Here is a 23,160-nt window from a genome sequence, read left to right as displayed (position 1 = left end):
CTGTATTACTCTCAGGAGGAGTGTGTTCAACAGTAGTCTTCCTTGGTTCCACTTCATCTTCCTTCTGCATTCTTCCTCAGCTACAGCTCCTTCATCCGAAACTTGAGAGTGTTCGGGGTTTGCAACCTTCTCAGACCTCAATGTAATTGCCTTTACCTGCTCCTTAGCTTCCCTCTTTCCTGGTACTTCAGTGTCACTAGAGAGTGTACCAGGTTGACGATTTAGAAAGGCATTGGCAATTTTCCTAATTTGATTTTCCAAGGTCTTGATAGAAACCGTTTGGCTTTTGCACATGAGCCTCAACTCCTCCAATTCAGATTTTTCGTTAGACTGTTGCAGCTGGAGTTGTTTTCTTGGTGCATATTACGGTTGCTGAAACCCAGGGGGGTTGTACTGATTTGCCGGTTACTGCTGAGAAGGCTGTTGAACCACATTCTGAGTGTTGCTCCAGCTAAAATTAGGATGATTGCGGTTGTTGGAATGATAGGTGCTTGGTACAGGTTAATGTGACCTATGAAAGTTGCTCACGAATTGAGCTGATTCACTAGAAATGGTACACTAATCAGTCTCATGGGCACCAATACAAAGCTCACAGACACTAGTGATCTGATTAACTCCATAATTAGACAGAGAATCCAACTTCATCGTCAAACCCTTAAGCTGAGCAGCTATAGCAGTAGCCGCATCTAACTCCAAAATTCCTGCTACCTTGCCCTGAGATAGTCTCTGAGTAGGATTCTGGTATTTATTAGCAGCTATCAGTTCAATCCATTCATAAGCTTCATCATAGCTTTTAGCCCACAAGGCTCCTCCTGATGTTGCATCAAGCGTGGGTCTAGAAGTAGCACCCAATCCATTATAGAAGCAGTTAATGATCATCTAGTCAGGCATCCCATGATGAAGGCACTTCCTAAGCATCTCTTTGTAAGGATCCCAAACTTCACATAAAGATTCTCCAGATTGCTAAGCAAATTGAGGAAGTGCATTTCCGATTGCAGCAATCTTCGCCATAGGAAAGAATTTAGTTAAGAACTTTTGAGAAACATCCTCCCATATGGTGATAGACCCTGGTGGTAGAGAATGTAACAAGCACTTAGCTTTATCCCGTAGAGAGAATGGAAAAGCCTTAACTTAATAGCATCTTCAGAAACTCCATTGAACTTGAAAGTGTCGTAGATCTTGATGAAATCTCTGATGTGCATGTGGGGGTCTTCTGTCGGAGAACCCCCAAACTGAACTGAGTTCTGTATTATCTGAATCGTGCTCGAATTGATCTTAAAGGTATTAACCGAGATGGCTGGTCAAACAATGCTAGACTGAATATCATTGATCTTCGGTTGAAAGTAGTCCATCAAAGCCTTTGGATTTGCTTCTGGTTCTCCCATTGCAATAAGAACCTCTTCTTCTTTCTCAACTAAGATCTCTTCTTCAACTTTCTCTTCTACTACAACTTTTTCCTCAGCTTGATCCAGTGTTCTCTTACGAGACCGAGAACGCGTATGCATACACTCTCGCTAGATTACCTGAAACACGTCAAGGAACTAAGTAAGTAACAATGTCCGAGTCACTGAACTTTAACGACCAATGATGACAAACACATAAACTGAAAATTAACACCAAAGTCCCCGGCAGCGGAGCCATAATCTTGTTACGGCTAGAACACGCACTAATATTCACGCAAGGATACGCGATCACAAGTAGTATAAAATAAATTCTAGTTCGTTCCCATAGGGACTGGTTTAGGTTAATTGTAATCAAGGTATTTATGCCACACTGGTATGGCTATTATCCAATGCTAGGACGAATAACAAATTGAGATTTTTTATAACTACAATTACTAAGATATTATACTGAAGAACATTAACTAAGAGATTAACGAGAGTTGAATACTATATGACACAAACACAGGATTTTAACTTCATTAAATACTTCATTCAATAGCCTTTTCATTCTTAACCTTAGCATGTAATGGTGATGACACTAATAAGATAACATGACACTGATAAACGCCAACTTTTGTTGTACGAATACCATACTACCAGACATTCACAAAATAGATAGAAGCTGAATTGACACCAATTATAGTGAGACCCTATATGTCTATAGAATTTGACAACATAACGGTTTAATGCACAAGTTCTCTATCGTGATTACATAGGGCAAGTAAGATGGTTAAAATTACCTACGAATCATGCATATCACATACATGAACCTATGCTAGCATGGCAAGTTCTAAATCCTTAAATTCAATTTCGCTTCATTAAAGATTAACACACTATCTTATAAGTTCGCGACGCTCATAAGACAAATAAGTACAACCAATACTAGGTTATCATACAATCACCATAAACTAAGGCATCGAAATAAATTAACTAAAGAAATCCATAAATAAATCCGTTAGATACCCACGATAACGATTAGCCCATAATCGAACTCATTATCAATGCGGGTTCTGATGAAAGCATGGTATAATAAACGTAGTCTTTATACTGAATAAATAAAACCAAGTACGAAACAAGAATATAGGTTCATGAATAAGAAAACTAGCATCCAAAGTTACAACTTAAAATAAAGAATCACAAGAATAAACTAGATCTTCTTCGCCTTGGTTGAATTGTGCTCTACGGTCTTTTTACGCCTTCTCCTTAAGCTCTGGTACGTCTTGTTATGAAAAAAGACCTTAAGTTATGTATATATAGCAGACCATGCAGAGTAGAAGTCCATCGAATCAAAATTTCAGAAGAAACATGATTTTATTTTCCCGACCTGGTGTTGCCGCGCGCTTGACCAACGCGGGCGCACCGAGTTTCTATTCTTTGGGCGCGGCCGCGTGCTACTTCAGCGCGGGCGCGCCGTCACTCTGGAGAAATTTATGACTTTTTTCTTTTCTTGCCGATTTGAGCTGGTCTTTTCATGAGCTTTTATTCTAGACACCATCCTAACACCATATTAGAATCCAAACAATGCCAATTCACCAGTATTCCTGATAAATGCCTGAAATGCAAAAACACTACAAAACACGTTAAAAACACCAATAACTTGAGTACAAAACATCAATTCAAAGCTTTACAAAGCGTTATAAAGTGTCATGAATGCCACTCAACAGTTGTTGCAGTTGAACTGTCTTGCATTCCAAATATTTTGAGCAAATTTCTGGTGTATTTAGATTGATTTATGAAGATCCCTTCATTAGTCTATTTTACTTGTAATCCCATAAAATAACTCAATTCTCCCATCATACTCATTTGATATCTAGACTGTATTAGCTTTGCAAATCTCTCACAAAGTTTATCATTAGTAGAACAAAAAATGATATCATCAACATATATCTGTTATAATAACAAGTCCTTATCATGGTATTTATAAAAGAGAGTTTTGTCAATTGTACCTCTTATGAAACCACTTTCTAACAGAAATACAGCAAGTGTTCCATACCAGGCCCTTGGAGTTTATTTTTGTCCATAGAGTGCTTTATCCAGTAAGGTGACATGATTTGGATATTTTGGATCAATGAACCCTGGAGTCTATTCAACATAAACTTGCTCTTCAAGTTCACCATTCAGAAATGAACTTTTCACATCTATTTGGAACACTTTAAACTTATTGTGAGCGGCATAGGCTAGAAAAATTCTGATAGCCTCAAGCCTTGCAACTGGAGCAAAAGTCTCATCATAATCAATGCCTGCTTGTTTTGAATATCCCTTTGCAACCAGTCTTGCTTTATTTCTTATAACAATGTCCTCACTATCAGTTTTATTTCTGAATACCCACTTTGTACCAACAACTGATACGTTCTTTGGTTTTGGCACAAAAGTCCAGACTTTGTTCCTTTCAAATTCATTAAGCTCTTCTTGCATTGATGTAACCCAGTCAGTATCTTGAAGAGCTTCTTCCACTTTCTTTGGTTCAGTTTGAGATTGAAAATAATGATAGAGACATTCATTTTGAGTGGCTTTCCTGGTTCTTACACCACTATCAGGATATCCAATGATTAAGCCAGGTGTGTGTGACTTAGAACATTTTTTTACAAATGGAAGTTGACTCCTTGAGGAAGAACCCCTTGATCTATGAACGCTCTGTTATTTCTTTGACTTGTACTGCAATCATTGATGCTACACCTGAATCAGTATTCCCATTGCTATCAATATTTGACTCATTAGAATTTGAGGAATGAGAGTCTGATGAATTATTTACTGATGTTCCTTGATTGAATCAGTTGAAGAATACTCTGGATTTGAATTATGTTGCTCCCCCTCAACATGTGCTTTAGTAATTTGAAGAATTTCCACAGTCGCGTGGATCATCAGAGCTTGGAGTGATATCATGATTTAATGTATCATGAGTTGTTAATATATCAGGATTTAACTGTTTAGCATATGGTACTTTATTTTCAAATCTCAATTCATCATGGTCATTTGCATCTTTTAGTCCTGTAATCTTCTTGTCATCAAAAGATACATGAATGGATTCCATGACTGTCCTTGTTCTCAGATTGTAAACTCTGAAAGCTTTTATTAAAAGTAGATAACAAACAAAAATGCCTTCATCAACTTTTAGATCAAATTTAGTAAGCTGTTCTGGATGAGTTTTGAGAACAAAACACTTGTGTTAGATATATTAGATAATGTCATGGCTAATATGATTTATGTTTAGTTTTCAGATCTTACTTAACAGGACAAATCAGTACTTAACTGGAAATCAGTACTTATACTGGAAGTCAGGACTTAAGGATATCAGTACTTATATTATCAGGAGATAATCATCAGAAGATAGATATCAGAACTTAAGTGCTGAAGGACGTTCGGATAAGGACAGTAGCTGATTAAAGGAAAGAAGATCGAGATAAACATAAGAAGAGATATGCATGAAGAAGGAATTCTATGAAGAATAGAATACTTGGAAGAAAAGATATCTGATTGATATATTTTAGGAAGCAGAATTATATTCCATATCAATTAGCGATTATCTTGTAACTGTGTAGTATATAAACACATACATAGGGTTTACACTATAAGTGTTATCATATTCGAGAAGATTATTCATTGTAACCCTAGCAGCTCTCGTGATATTTATTCATCACTGAGAGGTAACAGTTCCCTACTGTAACAGAGTTTATTGTTTCAATAAAGTTTGTTTTCTGTTACTTGAAATATTAAAAGTTCGATTTGATTGTATTTTACACTGTATTCACCCCCTCTACAGTGTGTGTGACCTAACAAGTGGTATCAGAGCCTATCTGTTAACACACATACAGTTAAAGATCCAAACACAATCATGTCTGACACAGAAACTCCAACTAAGTCTACCAAAACTGAAGAACCTCCAAAGACACAAATTCAAAGTCGGTATAAAACCATCAGAGTTCCCACACTGAGACCATCTGAATATGCCATATGGAAGGTGAGGATGACCATGTTTCTGGAAGCTACAGATCCTGAATATCTTGATAGAATCAAGGAAGGGCCTCACAAACCAACCAAGCTCGCAGTTGTAGTTGCAGGAGAAGCAGCAAAGACCGTACCAAAGGAAAAAAGTGATTATACTGCTGAAGATATCGCATCAATTGCTAAGGATGCTAAGGTACGACACTTACTGCATAGTGCCATTGATAATGTAATGTCAAATAGGGTAATTAACTGCAAGACTGCTAAGGAGATATGGGATGCTCTGGAAATAAGGTGTCAGGGAACTGATACAATTAAGAAGAACAGGAAGACAATACTCACTCAAGAGTATGAACACTTTGACTCAAAGGCTAATGAATCATTGACTGATTTATATGATAGATTTGTCAAACTCTTGAATGATCTGTCACTGGTTAATAAGGAGTATGATCTTGAAGATTCAAACCTTAAATTCCTGTTAGCTCTTCCTGAATGTTGGGATTTGAAGGCAACAACAATAAGAGACAATTACAATCTTGATGAAACAACTCTTGATGAAATTTATGGAATGCTCAAGACTAATGAACTTGAGATGGAACAAAGAAGCAAGAGGAAAGGAGGAAAGTTGTAATAACCCCAATTTTTGGGAAATTTTTGAAACCTTTATGAATAGTGTTTTTGCTGAATGAGAAAACTTTTCATGCCACACTATGTAGGGGTTCTGATATGGATATTCTGAGATTTTATTAGTACTTTATATGGGATATAAGTGTATGTAAAGATCGTCAGAATCCAAATCCGAACACTTTGATTTTTCCCGGAAATACACTAGATACAGAAAGAATTGAGAAAAAGGTAACAGGATAAAAAGGATTTAAATTAAAGGATTATAGGAGAGGATCATAAAAGGAATATAATATATTGAGAAAGGTTAAGGGAACCTAAGTAATAAGATCCCGGGTATGATCCTTCAAACGATAAACGAAAATAAAAGTTAAGCGAACCGTATAACAGATCAGCGGTCATTAGGCAAACAATTAGGAAAGTTAATCAAAGGGATTAGAGAGAGTGATGTCACCCAACCAATGAGAAGAGGACAAGGAGGGAAAGATGACATCACAACATGACATAGGCATGACATGGGAAGGAAGGAGATGTGGTGGATTATTAATCACACAAAATCAAGGTTAAATTGGTAATTAACCAAAAACAAAACAAAACTACAACCAACCAAAAGCAAAACAAAGCAAAACACAAAAATCTCTCTTTCTTCTACATCTTGCTCTCGGCTTTTTGAAGAAATGCAAGGATGGGAATTTCAAAACCCTAGCTACACACCTTCAAAAATCAAGAGGTTTGTTTCTTTAGCTTCCATAATTCATAGCTTAGATGAGCCATAAGTTTAAGCTCAAGATTCCATGATTTTCATAGCTAATTAATTCACCAAAGATTAGGGTTAATAGTGTTTTCAAATTTTTAACTTTGTGTTCTTGATTTCATTTGCAAGATCAAGGTTATATAAGGATAGATCAAGGTTCTTTGAGGCTCCCTAGTAACTTTTCACCCTCCAAGGAAGGTATAACTTCTCAAACCCTTAGTATTAAGTTTTGTTGGTTTGGATTTCATAATGTTTAGATGATGGGTTAGTGTAATGAGTGTGTACTCATGATAGAGCTTTGTTTAGTAAGTGGTTTTGTTGAATTTGGAGTTAGGAGTGATGCTTGTTAGATTTGAAGTTCTTGGTCACATTTTTGACTTGGTTTAGATGAATAAATTGGTAATATTGAGTTAATTTGGGGCTGTTGTAATGTAGTTTAGATGGAGGTTTGATTGGGTTGTGAATTGGAGTTGAATTGTGGTTGGTTTTGAATGGTTTAAATTTGGGAAATCGCGTAAACATAGCCGTCGTAACGTCCGATTTTCTTTAGACTGTTTTTGTGCATAACATTAGGACCCGAGAACCCCCTGCTAGATGTTGACCATTGCCATGTTTAGATAGCTCATGTTACGAGCTTCGTTTTGATATGTAGTTCGTTTGATTCCGAAGCACGGTTTAGGAGAAACGACCGTTTCAAATAACGGCGTTTCGCGAACGAAACATTTCCCCTCGCCTTACTTTGAAACATAGGTTAAAGACCAAAAAGGGTTAATTAATGTATGAAACATTTATGGTAAGTGTGTTAGGCAGTTGGTAAGACACTCGCGAAGGAATAGCCTTAAAACTCGTAAAGGTTAAATTATTAAAAATAGTGGAGCCGAGGGTACCCGAGTGACTTAAGAGAATCAATAAGCGCAAAACAAGCGTTAGAGTCTAAGTTAGTTAAAGTATAGATTTACAAGTGACTTTGGTTTAATTCCAACTTACTTGTTGTTTATAGGTTACCAGACTCGTCCCGAGCCTTTTATCACCCCAAGTCACTCAGGCAAGTTTTCTACCCGTTATAACTGTTGTTGTGATGTATATATGTATATGCATTATCTTGCGATAGATGCATGTTGGTTAATTAGCAAATGTTGCAATATATTGAAGCATGCTGCTATGGTATATATATATGCATGTCTGTTTCGTATTCTTTCCATATATATCTGTTGATTCAGTTGATAATACCTATGCTAGGGAATAGCGGTAATTTGCATATACCCTTAATATAGGGACCCAAAGGTGAAAACATTTTCTAAAACCGGGAGTCGAGGATCCCGAGTAGATTTTGTATATATGTATATATATATATATATATTTATATATATATATATGGTCATAGTTTTCAAAACTATTAATCGAATAAGGTTTATTCGATAACTTTATTTTATTATTGAATATTATTTCGAATATTCATCCGAGGACTTATGACTCCTTTATTTTATTATTGAATATTATTTCGAATATTCATTCGAGGACTTATGACTCCTTTTATTTTATTTAATGAATATTATTACGAATATTCATTTGAGGGCTTATGACTTCTTTATTTTATTAAATGAATATTATTTGAATATTCATTTGAGAATCTATGACTCCGATTATTTGCTGAGATATGTTCTTTATTTTATTAAAGAATAAGGTGTCGATAATCAAACTTATCTTTGATTATTCAAATAAAGATAGTACTTTCGTATAAGTATATCTTTGGTTATTTAATACTCATTTCAAGTATAAGTTTTAAAACTTCTACTTCAATTATTTTTATAAAGATTATTCTTTATGGGAATATTATTTAAATAATAATATTCAGATATTTTCTAAATATATTGGGACTGATTTACTTCATTAAATCAACATTACTCCAAACACTCTTTAAAGTGTTTTCGAGTCTTCAAAATGATTTTTAAAAGTTAGAGCGGATCCCAAAACTCATTTTTATATTTAAGATCTTCCTTTTAAAGGGGATTTAAATACTCGCTCAAAACCTGAGGGATCCGGCTCTGTGGTGTATTTTATATTCGCAACGAGGTTGCTGTTTTGGTAAATGAATTGATTACTTACCCAACGTTCGGGAAGTAAGTCCATCTATTGAGTCGGCATAAGCAACATGGGCTCAGTGGGCGTCCATGATAGTGTAAGTGGCTCAGTGGGAGTCCATCAAATGCATAAGTGGCTGAGTGGCAGTCCAGCATAAGGTCCTATTGCGACCAGGGTGATGACCAGTGGGGAATTCGTCCATCTACTAGTAGAAAAGGTTACTTATTGGTATCTTTGCCTGATCAGCAAGATATCAGGTTTATGCCAAAATTCTTTCCTTTCCAAATTTATTGGATATTGCAATTCTGTTCATACTTTACATGACAGAGGTTTTCAGGAAACGTATGTATATATATAGGTGTATATATATCGGGACTTAATGAAGTATATCATAACTTCATTTCCTTCAAAATATTTCAAAGATTGAATCTATTCAAGTCTTATCTTGTAGTCTCATCAGTGTGATGAACTTTTGAAACTAATTATAACTTGAACGGTGGTGGTTCAAGTAGTATTCGGAAAAGATATAAGTATATTGGAGTATCTTGTAACTTCATCTTTTAAACTTATATCTAGTAAATGATTATCTTATGCATGACAAAGATTTTCAGAAAAACGTTGAGACAAGGTTAGATATATGAGATCACCTTGCAACGATATTTTTATACAGTTATACACTGGAACTCTGTGTGTATTATGCATGGAAGAGGACTTCCCATATTTTGAAAAGTATATATGTATATATATATACTGAATATTTTGCGACTTCATCGCATTAAGATATCAACTTGGTTCATTTCTTTTGACCAAGACTTTCATGAGTACTATGAGAAGGCTCATATATTGTTAATCATTATACATATTATGTTGGTGGGCTTGCTGCTCACCCTTGCTTTCTTCTTTCATCACACAACAACAGATAGAAAAGATGAACAGGACCAAGCTCCCGATTCGCAAGCGATTAGGAAACGTTCCGCAGTTTCCTATAGGCGTTGATGTCGCTGTAGCTGAGGTAGGAACTACCAATAGGCTAGGCTTTCAACTTATGATGTACCAGACTTATGTATAATTATGAATTGTAATAATGGCAAAGAAATGTAAATGTATTCAGAAACCTGTTTAAGGTGTATTGGCATATAATTGTGCAATAAAGCGACTTGTGATTATTTTTGGATATTCATCTCTGAGACTATAACTTGTGGTGTGTGTGTTTATTGTGGGGTCACAGTACAGAGTAGTTGATTGTGTATTAAAATTGGGTGTTATTAAGGGAAATGGAACTCGTGACAACCCGGATCCCCGACCCCGGATTTGGGGGTGTTACAGAAGTGGTATCAGAGCTAAGCGTTATAAACCTCAGAGATGATGTGACGTTAAGATAATAAGTTCACTAAGATAATAAGAACTCTTGCCAAGTTCATAGTCGGGCTACCTAACGTAGTACTGACAGTTAAAACCCTTATGGGAACCCTTATAAATATCGTGATAGGAGCGTAGTTCGTTATCGTATATGGTAGCGGGACTCCGAACCCTGAGGTTGAGGAGCAACAGCGCGATGATGTTTTATTACTAATTGGAGATCGGATTGTGGATCCGATAGAGTGTCCTAATGCAGGACCGGATGATGTTGATATTGAGGATGTAGCGGTTGAGAATGTTGTCCTAGAAGGGATAGTTGTTGAGGAGGATCCCATGGAGGATCCTGGCAAGATTGGATAAAGGACCACTGATGAATTGATGACCATGGTTAGGTCGACTACCAGAGGTAGGATTGGCCGGTCACTACCGGAGGTTCGTTCAAGTTTGTAAAGATAGTAGCCCCTTTAACGCGGCTTACTCGTAAGACTGAGAAGTTCGAATGGACAGAGAAATGCGAGAATAGCTTTCAAGAACTGAAGCAAAGGTTGGTGACGGCCCCTATGCTGGCGTTGCCGGATGGAAAAGGAGATTTTGTGAAGTGTAGTGATGCTTCGCACAAGGGCTTAGGGTGCGTGCTTATACAGCACGGTAAGGTAATCGCGTACGTGTCAAGACAATTAAGGTAATATGAAATTCGATATCCCCACCCATGAGCTTGGGCTCGTGGCAATAGTTTTGCCCTAAAGATTGGAGGCACTACTTGTATGGAGAGAAGTGCGAGATTTACCTAAGCCATAAGTACTCTAGTACATTTTCCCGTAGAGAGAGCTCAACATACGCCGGAGGAGGCGGTTAGAGCTAATCAAGAATTATGATTGGGAGATTCTTTATCATTCGGGGAAAGCCAATGTGGTGGCTGATGCCCTTAGTAAAAAGGAGAGACTCAAGATGATCATGTCTTTGAGAGAGTTTATAAAAGATTTTGAGAAAATGGAAATAGAAGTGAAGGTAACCGGAGCCGGTACCGAAAAGATGTTTGAGATTGCAATACAGTCCGAATTATCGGAAGAGAACATATTGTGCCAGAAAAAGTGATGAATGAAGGCAGAGAGCCAACAATTAGATAAAAGATTAATACCGAGAAAGATGATAAAGGAATAATGAGGTATTCCTACAGAATTTGGGTTCCAAATGTTCAAGAGCCTAAAGATGAAATCTTAGATGAAAGCTAGTTTGAGGAATAAGATTTAGAGCAAACCCTGAACGTGATAGTCAGGGAGGTCGCCATCAAGATAGAAGGAACCCATGACATAATGGAGTGGAAAATGAGGATTTTAAATTAAAAGATGACCCCAATTATGGGGAGTAGGATGAAATATTTCATACTAAGGAAACAGAAAGTCGAGTAAGGAAAGGAGACCCGAGACGGTACTCCTATACGACAATTCATGGACCTGTCTAAAAAGAACTTAGACTATTATCCCCAACCACCACCTTGAGGAAACAATACGGTAGGAAATTCTTTCATGACCTTTAAGTCGCTAAGCTCTCAGAGTTCCAAGGAACAAGCTGACCCAGCCGAGGCAAGAGCCTGGCTAAAGGAAATAGAGGAATCATTTGAGATTCTAAATGATTGGCGGAGTACAAAAGACTGTTTTTATCACTTATCTTCCTAAGAGAGAGGCCACCCGCTGGTGAAAGGCCAAGGAAGACACGGAGCAAGAGATTATAATAAACTGATTTAAGTTCAGTCAATTATTTTCGGGAAAGTACTTCCCAAGGTTATGCAGATAGTGTAAAAGCTTTAGAGCCAGAACAAAGGTAGACGGGTATGATGAATTATGAATCTAAGTTGTAAAAGTTATCAAGATTCGTTCTGAGGACACGAATCCAGAATGACGGGATGTTTGAAATCAATGCTTATGTTGTGTTGGTTCATGAAATAATGATAAGAGAAAGGAAAATAAAAAGAAACTGAAGTGGAAAGAAATATAAAGGCAATAGAGTTTGAGGAATGATAAGGGAGTTGGGTATGAGGAAACCCTAAAGACTCGTAGCAATAGAAATAGAAAAGTATGTAATCGTCAGGATGAGGGTGATTCACCATGAGTTAAAGTTGATGATTGAAGGAACAAGAGATACATATATTTTATCCCCTGTAAGTTGGGAGGATTCGAGGAAACCTTGAGATAGTTCAAAGGATAAATAATGAGACGCGGATAGACTGAGGAGACAAGGAAGTAAGAAATTAGGAAAATTGGATGAAGGAAGTGACCTTCAAGAATGTGAAGTGTAAGTGGCTCAATGGGAGTCCATCAATGCGAAAGTGGCTGAGTGGCAGTCCAGCATAAGGCCCTAATGTGGCCAGGGTGATGACCAGTGGGGGATTCATCCATCTACTAGTAGAAAAGGTGACTTAATTGGTATCTTTGCCTGATCAGCAAGATATCAGGTTTATGCCAAAATTCTTTCCTTTCCAAATTTATTGGATATTGCAATTCTGTTCATACTTTACATGACAGAGGTTTTCAGGAAACGTATGTATATATATAGGTGTATATATATATCGGGACTTAATAAAGTATATCATAACTTCATTTCCTTCAAAATATTTCAAAGATTGAATCTATTCAAGTCTTATCTTGTAGTCTCATCAGTGTGATGAACTTTTGAAACTAATTATAACTTGAACGGTGGTGGTTCAAGTAGTATTCGGAAAAGATATAAGTATATTGGAGTATCTTGTAACTTCATCTTTTAAACTTATATCTAGTAAATGATTATCTTATGCATGACAAAGATTTTCAGAAAAATGTTGAGACAAGGTTAGATATATGAGATCACCTTGCAACGATATTTTTATACAGTTATACACTGGAACTCTGTGTGTATTATGCATGGAAGAGGACTTCCCATATTTTGAAAAGTATATATGTATATATATATACTGAATATTTTGCGACTTCATCGCATTAAGATATCAACTTGGTTCATTTCTTTTGACCAAGACTTTCATGAGTACTATGAGAAGGCTCATATATTGTTAATCATTATACATATTATGTTGGTGGGCTTGCTGCTCACCCTTGCTTTCTTCTTTCATCACACAACAACAGATAGAAAAGATGAACAGGACCAAGCTCCCGATTCGCAAGCGATTAGGAAACGTTCCGCAGTTTCCTATAGGCGTTGATGTCGCTGTAGCTGAGGTAGGAACTACCAATAGGCTAGGCTTTCAACTTATGATGTACCAGACTTATGTATAATTATGAATTGTAATAATGGCAAAGAAATGTAAATGTATTCAGAAACCTGTTTAAGGTGTATTGGCATATAATTGTGCAATAAAGCGACTTGTGATTATTTTTGGATATTCATCTCTGAGACTATAACTTGTGGAGTGTATGTTTATTGTGGGGTCACAGTACAGAGTAGTTGATTGTGTATTAAGATTGGGTGTTATTAAGGGAAATGGAACTCGTGACAACCCGGATCCCCGACCCCGGATTTGGGGGTGTTACAGATGCCAGGTATGAGAGATATCCCAACATTGAGATGATTGTTGAGATAAACAACAAAAGTAAATAAGGAATTATTAAAAAGAAGTTCACGTTGAACACGACCAATATCTTCCAGAACATCCTTGTTATCGTTACCAAATTAGGCAAGACAAGCGGATAACCGTTGTTATCTTTTGGAGGCCATATTGATTGACCCCATTTTGAATACAGATGTTATTGTGAAATTAGACATGTACTATCGAGGTGGGAATGATTGAATAAGACACCCTTATCAGGGATATATGACTTGATTTATCCATGGAAGGATGCAGGTACCTTTTAAAGGTGGAATTAAGGATAGAACATCGGTAACTTAAAATGAATCCTAGGGGAATGCATAAAGGTTGGCATTTCACCCTTAATAGGGACAGTATGAGTTTTGACAGTATGATTGGGAAGGGTTAAGGTAACAACAACCTTTAAGAATCAGTGGAGAAATTTTTCAGAAGTATATAGACAATGGTTCTAGTATTAGTAAATGGTATTTTGATATGCCCTGTATCTAGGGAATACAGGAGGAACGATTGAAGGATAACCTTAGAGGTTTTACAAGGAAAAAGGTAATATTCAAAATTCTCAAGAATAGAAATGTGGATAAAGGAAATATGACGTAATTATAATGATGCCAAGTGGGGCACGTGTTAAACCACGAGAAAGTATGAATCGAACCAGTAAAGGTCGAAATTGTTCAGGGCAATTAGGGCCCAGGATAAAAGATGTTCTAAGTATGATTGAGAGTCAGTCTTGACAGTGATTAGCCTCTAAAGACTGAGGCAATAACTTATGGAAAAATGGTGATATTTTTTTTTACTCATCTGATTTTAAGGAAAACATCTTCACTCAAGCAGTGATCGGAAATAGGGTAGAAAATTAGTGAAAGTGGTTAAGACGACATTGATTGTAAGGAAATATTACTATCAGGAAAGGCCAAAGAGGTGGCCGACACTTTAAATGTAAGAGGACAATTACAGGCGCTCGTGCTAGAGGAATACAGTAATAATGGTTGAAGCCGTAAAGGTTGTTTTATGGTTTGAGAGATTGACATTCCTTCTGATGACTGTGCAATACCCAACCGTAATAGTGGTTGGTAAAGGTTAATTCGTGTAATCGCCATGAGCGGGCTATCTATCTCAGAAGGTACTATCTTGAGAATAATCCAGGACCATATTTCAAAAAAAAAGGACTAAACGAACCTTGAGTTAAGTCTTCTATTTAAGGCATACGATTAAGAATGGTATTCACCTGCTATCGTTGCTTTGACTGAAACTCTTCTGCAATTTTATCTACTTCATGTCATGTATGTATGTCAGGATCAGGAGTGTTCTTCATGAATCATGAATGGTGATTAGGTTACCTCCTTAGAAGAATTTTATACGACATATATGGACTCCGTATGGTTAGATATTAAGATTTCATGGAAAGTGAATGATGACAGTAGGTCAGTGGTGGACCATAGTAAGGCATCAATGATTCTGCGAGTAATGAGCTGATTACAACCATGAGAGTTGTATTGGAATGGATGTTGAGATTAAGTACCACTAATCGGGTCGTGGTAGTGTATAAGTTATCATTGATAGACTAATTAAGTAGAGTATCTACCTATTGAATATTTATTCCTTCTTATCAATAGAGAGTTGTATTACTATATGAGGAAGGTTGCGGTGCGAGCATAGAATCCTAGTAGCGGTGATATATAGAATGAGATCCCAGATTCGATTTTCGATGTCGAGGGAGTTTCAAAGGTGATTGTGTATAAGCTCGAGGAAGAGCATGGGTCCATAGAATGATGGACGGGATAGCGAAAATATTTAGGCATGTGAAATATGATGCTATAACACTTGATGTTGATATAAATATATATGTTTTGTTCTCCTATGACAGACCTTTATAGTTCAGAGGTAGATTCCAAGCCAGATATTTTATGGCAATAAAATTTTTACGAATACACAATTCTCTTCAGTTCGTTCTTTTCTCTTCTTTTCATTTCATGTAAGCTGAGAAGAACAACCCTTCCAGAAGGGGAGGTATTGTCGAATGACTATCTATCTGTGTAATAGAAGCCTAGTAGGATACCATCTATTGTTTAATTGCTTGTCAAGTACTAAAGGCTGGCCACCTTCTGTACTAACTATGCAATGTAACAAGTGTTCATGATCATAGTGATCTCTCAATAAATTCTTTACTTCTATATGAAGGACTAAGCTTTCGAAGATAGAAGCAGCTGAAAAAGGAGTAGTAAAGTTGTGGTGGTATGTAGAATGGAAACACATTCGTGATACTAAGGTTGACGTGGTTATTAAAAGGTTATAGAACGCTAACGAGCAAAAGTATAACCAGTATAATATTAGGAACGGAAGGTGATAGCGATTACGAACTGGAAAATAATGGGTATTGAGAAGCAAAAGCTATAATGTTAGAAGCTATGATGAGAGTCTGTGCAATAGACTTGAAAGAATTTGGAATGATCACTTAACGCGGATTAAGTTATCTTACGACAATAGATCATATGTCATTATCGAGATGTCGCCTTATGAGATCCTTGAGGGAAGACAATGTCGATCTCCCTTATGTTAGGATGAAGTTGTAGAGCGCAAGATGCTCGGACCCGCAGTAGTCCAAAGGACCAGGGATATAATAGATCTAATCAGAGGATGGCTGGTAGTAACCCAAGATGGACATAAGAGGTATGCTGATTTGACTCAAAAAGGGCAAAGAGTATGAAATAGAGGGCCTAGTAATGTTATAGGTATCCCCTTGGAAACCCTTGGAAAGGATTGATGAGGTTCGGAAAGAAAGGAAAGCTAAGTCTACAATTTGTTGGACCCTTGGATATATTAAGAAGTATTGGGAAGTTAGCATATGAGCTAGCCTTACCCCAGAACATGTAGCAAGTCATAACGTGTTTCACGTATCAATGTTAAGGAAGTGTAATTCGGATGCCAGACAAATAGGGGCATATGAGCGCATAGATATGCAACCAGACGTAATCTATATGGAGCAACCAGGAAGGTTATAGAGTGAAAAGGAACAAGTGCTTAAGAGAAGGATTATCAAACTAGGCAGAGTTTGGTGGTAGGACCACAACGTGGGAAAATTTACTTGAGAGTTAGAAAGTGCAATGCTAAGAGAGTATCCCTATTCATTTTCTATCTGATTCCGGGACGGAATCCTTTTAAGGAGGGGAGACTGTAATAACCCCAATTTTTGGGAAATTTTTGAAACCCTTATGAATAGTGTTTTTGCTGAATGAGAAAACTTTTCATGCCACACTATGTAGGGGTTCTGATATGGATATTCTGAGATTTTATTAGTACTTTATATGGGATATAAGTGTATGTAAAGATCGTCAGAATCCAAATCCGAACACTTTGATTTTTCCCGGAAATACACTAGATACGGAAAGAATTGAGAAAAAGGTAACAGGATAAAAAGGATTTAAATTAAAGGATTATAGGAGAGGATCATAAAAGGAATATAATATATTGAGAAAGGTTAAGGGAACCTAAGTAATAAGATCCCGTGTATGATCCTTCAAACGATAAACGAAAACGAAAGTTAAGCGAACCGTATAACAGATCAGCGGTCATTAGGCAAACAATTAGGAAAGTTAATCAAAGGGATTAGAGAGAGTGATGTCACCCAACCAATGAGAAGAGGACAAGGAGGGAAAGATGACATCACACATGACATAGGCATGACATGGGAAGGAAGGAGATGTGGTGGATTATTAACCACACAAAATCAAGGTTAAATTGGTAATTAACCAAAAAGAAAACAAAACTACAACCAACCAAAAGCAAAACAAAGCAAAACACAAAAATCTCTCTTTCTTCTACATCTTGCTCTCGGCTTTTTGAAGAAATGCAAGGATGGGAATTTCAAAACCCTAGCTACACACCTTCAAAAATCAAGAGATTTGTTTCTTTAGCTTCCATAATTCATAGCTTAGATGAGCCATAAGTTTAAGCTCAAGATTCCATGATTTTCATAGCTAATTAATTCACCAAAGATTAGGGTGAATAGTGTTTTCAAATTTTTAACTTTGTGTTCTTGATTTCATTTGCAAGATCAAGGTTATATAAGGATAGATCAAGGTTCTTTGAGGCTCCCTAGTAACTTTTCACCCTCCAAGGAAGGTATAACTTCTCAAACCCTTAGTCTTAAGTTTTTTTGGTTTGGATTTCATAATGTTTAGATGATGGGTTAGTGTAATGAGTGTGTACTCATGATAGAGCTTTGTTTAGTAAGAGGTTTTGTTGAATTTGGAGTTAGGAGTGATGCTTGTTAGATTTGAAGTTCTTGGTCACATTTTTGACTTGGTTTAGATGAATAAATTGGTAATATTGAGTTGATTTGGGGCTGTTGTAATGTAGTTTAGATGGAGGTTTGATTGGGTTGTGAATTGGAGTTGAATTGTGGTTGGTTTTGAATGGTTTAAATTTGGGAAATCGCGTAAACATAGCCGTCGTAACGTCCGATTTTCTTTAGACTGTTTTTGTGCATAACATTAGGACCCGAGAACCCCCGCTAGATGTTGACCATTGCCATGTTTAGATAGCTCATGTTACGAGCTTCGTTTTGATATGTATTTCGTTCGATTCCGATGCACGGTTTAGGAGAAACGACCGTTTCAAATAACGGCGTTTTGCGAACGAAACATTTCCCCTCGCCTTACTTTGAAACATAGGTTAAAGACCAAAAAGGGTTAATTAATGTATGAAACATTTATGGTAAGTGTGTTAGGCAGTTGGTAAGACACTCGCGAAGGAATCGCCTTAAAACTCGTAAAGGTTAAATTATTAAAAATGGTGGAGCCGAGGGTACCCGAGTGACTTAAGAGAATCAATAAGCGCAAAACAAGCGTTAGAGTCTAAGTTAGTTAAAGTATAGATTTACAAGTGACTTTGGTTTAATTCCAACTTACTTGTTGTTTATAGGTTACCAGACTCTTCCCGAGCCTTTTATCACCCCAAGTCGCTCAGGCAAGTTTTCTACCCGTTATAACTGTTGTTGTGATGTATATATGTATATGCATTATCTTGCGATAGATGCATGTTGGTTAATTAGCAAATGTTGCAATATATTGAAGCATGTTGCTATGGTATATATATATGCATGCCTGTTTCATATTCTTTCCATATATATCTGTTGATTCAGTTGATAATACCTATGCTAGGGAATAGCGGTAATTTGCATATACCCTTAGTATAGGGACCCAAAGGTGAAAACATTTTCTAAAACCGGGAGTCGAGGATCCCGAGTAGATTTTGTATATATGTATATATATATATATATATGGTCATAGTTTTCAAAACTATTAATCGAATAAGGTTTATTCGATAACTTTATTTTATTATTGAATATTATTTCGAATATTCATCCGAGGACTTATGACTCCTTTATTTTATTATTGAATATTATTTCGAATATTCATTCAAGGACTTATGACTCCTTTTATTTTATTTAATGAATATTATTACGAATATTCATTCGAGGGCTTATGACTTCTTTATTTTATTAAATGAATATTATTTGAATATTCATTTGAGGATCTATGACTCCGATTATTTGCTGAGATATGTTCTTTATTTTATTAAAGAATAAGGTGTCGATAATCAAACTTATCTTTGATTATTCAAATAAAGATAGTACTTTCGTATAAGTATATCTTTGGTTATTTAATACTCATTTCAAGTATAAGTTTTAAAACTTCTACTTCAATTATTTTTATAAAGATTATTCTTTATGGGAATATTATTTAAATAATAATATTCATATATTTTCTAAATATATTGGGACTGATTTACTTCATTAAATCAGCATTACTCCAAACACTTTTTAAAGTGTTTTCGAGTCTTCAAAAGTCAAGGACAGTTGCTCTTAAGGCTGAAGAAGAATCCCCCAAGGCAGCTACCTCAAGGAAAGACAAGGGTAAAGCTCTTTTCACAAAGTTCTGAAAGTGATGATGACTCAGATTCTGAAAGCTTGCCTGAGACTGATGCTGATGAGGAGATGATGAAGCTGTGTGCTCTTATGGTGAAAGGGATCACAAAGATTCCATAGAGGAAGTTCAGGAAGGGAAAGAAGTTTTCCAGGAAAGGCATAAGTTCTGATAAGAAGAATTTCAGAAGATCTGAAGGCAGAGGAGGAAAGTCTGATAGAGGAGATTATACCAATGTCAAATGTTATAACTGTGGTGAGAAAGGCCACATATCTCCTGATTGCAAGAAGGTAAAGGGTGACAAAGGCAAGGCTCTTGTCACAAAGCAGAAAAGTTGGACAGACACCTCAGACTCTGAAAGTGAGGAGAACTATGCATTGATGGCAAATACTGATAAAGAAAGTGCTGAGAGCAGTTCTGAAGCTACTGAAACGAAGGTACCTCAGACTACTTATGCTTTTCATACTGATGATATTAATGAGTTGAGAAGATATCTTAAAACCATGTTTGTTAGTTATAGAGATCAAACTTTAACATGTGAAAGATTAACTTCTGAAAATCTTGCTTTTACGAAAAGAAATGATTTCTTAGAAAAAAGAGTTAGTTATGTTCCATCAAACTCAGAAAGATAGAGATGATGCTTTTTATGTTAGGGATGAAGTGCTAAAAATGAATGAATCTTTAAAATCTGAGTTAGAAAAGGAAAGAGAGATAATCAGGACTTGGACTAACTCTGGCAGAATAACTCAAAATTTGCTAAGTAGTGAAAATTGGAAAGAGGGCTTAGGTTATGGAGAGGATAAGAATGATAAAGGAACTGTAGAAATTAAGCCTATTGTTAAGCAAAAGCCGAAGTTAAAACCTGTTAAGTTTGTAACTGTAAAGTCTGATAATGATAAATCAGAAGTTAGAGAGGGGTTAACTTCTGACAAACTAAAACAGGAAAAGATAACTGAAGTAAACATAGGCTTAATGACTAAGAAGCAGCTTAAGCATAAGCTGAAAGATGTTAAAAATGTAAACAAGGTAAAATCACCTAGGAAAAATAGGAATGGAAAGGAAGGTGTGAATAAAAGCAATGATTATAAACCTGTTCCTGATGCTCCTAGGAAAACATGTCATAACTGTGGAAGTTCTAACCATCTGGCTTCTTTTTGCAGGAAGAATAAGAACATTAACTCCTTACCTTCAAAATCAGGAGTTAAGAGTCTGTCTGTTAGATATAAACCACAAAATCCTTGTTTTCATTGTGGTAGTTTATGGCATTCCATTTATACTTGTAAGGAATATCATAGTTTGTACTATGATTATTATCAATTAAAACCTTCTTTGAAGAAAGTTTCCATTGTTCCTTCTAGTGTAAATTCTGATTGAAAGTATGATAGTGTAAGTTCTGATAAGAAAAATGTTAACATAAACTCTGATGCTAAATCCGCTGCAAATGTTAACAAACTTGAAAAGGCCAAAGGATCCAAGCAAGTCTGGGTCCTTAAAATTAATTATTAGTGGTCTTTGTGATTGCAGGGCAACAGGAAAAATATTCTAGTTCTGGACAGTGGATGTTCAGGACATATGACTTGAAATAAAGCCCTGCGATCAGACTTTGTGGAAAAAGCTGGCCCAAGTGTTTCTTATGGAGATGGCAACATTGGAAAAACATTGGGATATGGCAATATCAATCTAGGGAATGTCATCATTAAAGATGTAGCTCTGGTCTCAGGACTTAAACATAATCTGCTGAGTATAAGTCAAATTTGTGACAGAGGTTATCATGTTGATTTCTTTGAAGAACACTGTGAAGTTGTGAGTAAATCCAAAGGCAAAGTTGTTCTAAAAGGATACAGGCGTGGTAACATTTATGAAGCTAAGCTTTCAACAAGTACTGATGGTTCTGCAATCTGTCTGATGAGTAGAGCATAAATTGAAGAAAACTGGAATTGGCACAAGAAACTCTCTCATTTAAATTTTAACAATATAAATGATCTAGTCAAGAAAGATCTTGTGAGAGGACTGCCAAAGTCAGTATTTGCTCCTGATGGCCTTTGTGATTCTTGTCAGAAGGCCAAACAAAGAAAATCTTCATTCAAGAGCAAGACTGAATCATCAATTCTTGAGCCTTATCATCAACTACATGTTGATCTATTTGGTCCAGTGAATGTCATGTCTATTGCAAAGAAGAAATATGCGTTGGTCATAGTGGATGAGTTCACCAGATACACATGGGTGTATTTCTGTGAAAACCATAAGGAGTGATAATGGCACTGAGTTCAAGAATTTGATAATGGAAGAGTTCTGCAAAAACCATGGAATTAAGCAGGAATTTTCTGCTCCTGGAACTCCACAGCAAAATGGAGTTGTTGAAAGGAAGAATAGAACTCTCATTGAAGCTGCACGTACAATGCTTGAAGAAGCAAAGCTTCCAACCTAATTCTGGGCTGAAGCTGTGCAGATTGCTTGTTTTACTCAAAATGCAACACTCATTAACAAGCAAGGAAAAACACCATATGAGATGGTGAAGAAAAAGAAGCCAAATCTGAAGTACTTTCATGTATTTGGATGCAAGTGTTTTGTTCTCAAGACTCATCCTGAACAGCTATCTAAATTTGATCTAAAAGCTGATGAAGGAATCTTTGTTGGATATCCACTTTCCACAAAAGCCTTCAGAGTCGATAATTTGAGAACAAGAGTGGTCATGGAATATATCAATGTCTCTTTTGATGACAAGAAAATTACTGGTCTTGAAGATTTTATTGACCATGATCAGCTGAAATTTGAAAAATGAAGACTCAAATTCTGATACTGAAAATCCTGACAGTCTAAGTCCTGATACTGTAAACTCTGATGGATTAAACTCTGATGTTATTAAAACTGTGGTGAATACGCTAAAGGAAGATGCACCTATGCAGGGGGGCATACTCAAGATCTTACCACATCTCAAGAAACATCAGAACATACATCTGGCTCTTCAAGTTCTGATTCGTCAAGTTCTGATAAGCCAAGTTCTGATAGTGCTGAAAATCTAAATTCTGAAGAATCCAACTCAGAGAGCATAATTTCAGGGGGAGCATCAGAAAATGAAATTGAAGACATCATGGATCATGGGGGAGCATCCAGTTCTAGAGAAAACCTTCCATCTGCAAGGAAGTGGACTAAATCACATACACCTGATTTGATAATTGGAAATCCTGATACAGGTGTCAGAACTAGAACAGGCACTTCAAACGAATGTCTTTACAATTCTTTTCTCTCTCAGACTGAGCCAAAGAAAGTGGAAGAAGCTCTTCAAGATGCTGATTGGGTGCAAGCAATGCAGGAAGAGTTAAATGAATTTGAAAGAAACAAAGTCTGGACCCTAGTGCCAAGACCAAAGAATAGATCTGTTGTTGGTATAAAGTGGGTATTCAGAAACAAAACTGACAGTGATGGCATAATTACAAGGAATAAGGCAAGGCTGGT

The 23,160-nt window shown here is 36.4% G+C and overlaps 1 non-coding gene across 1 annotated transcript; it reads left to right on the top strand.

Annotated features, from left to right (window-relative positions):
• Nucleotides 1–889: 889 nt before the first annotated feature.
• Nucleotides 890–996, top strand: LOC141688206 (small nucleolar RNA R71). Its single transcript, XR_012561665.1, has one exon. It is a non-coding gene; the product is annotated as a small nucleolar RNA R71 (small nucleolar RNA).
• Nucleotides 997–23,160: the final 22,164 nt, after the last annotated feature.

The sequence above is a fragment of the Apium graveolens genome, chromosome 9 (assembly GCF_009905375.1).
Source record: "Apium graveolens cultivar Ventura chromosome 9, ASM990537v1, whole genome shotgun sequence".
Taxonomy (NCBI): Eukaryota; Viridiplantae; Streptophyta; class Magnoliopsida; order Apiales; family Apiaceae; genus Apium; species Apium graveolens.
The sequence above is the reverse complement of the archived record's forward strand: the minus strand, read 5'-3'. Positions and strand labels throughout refer to the sequence as shown.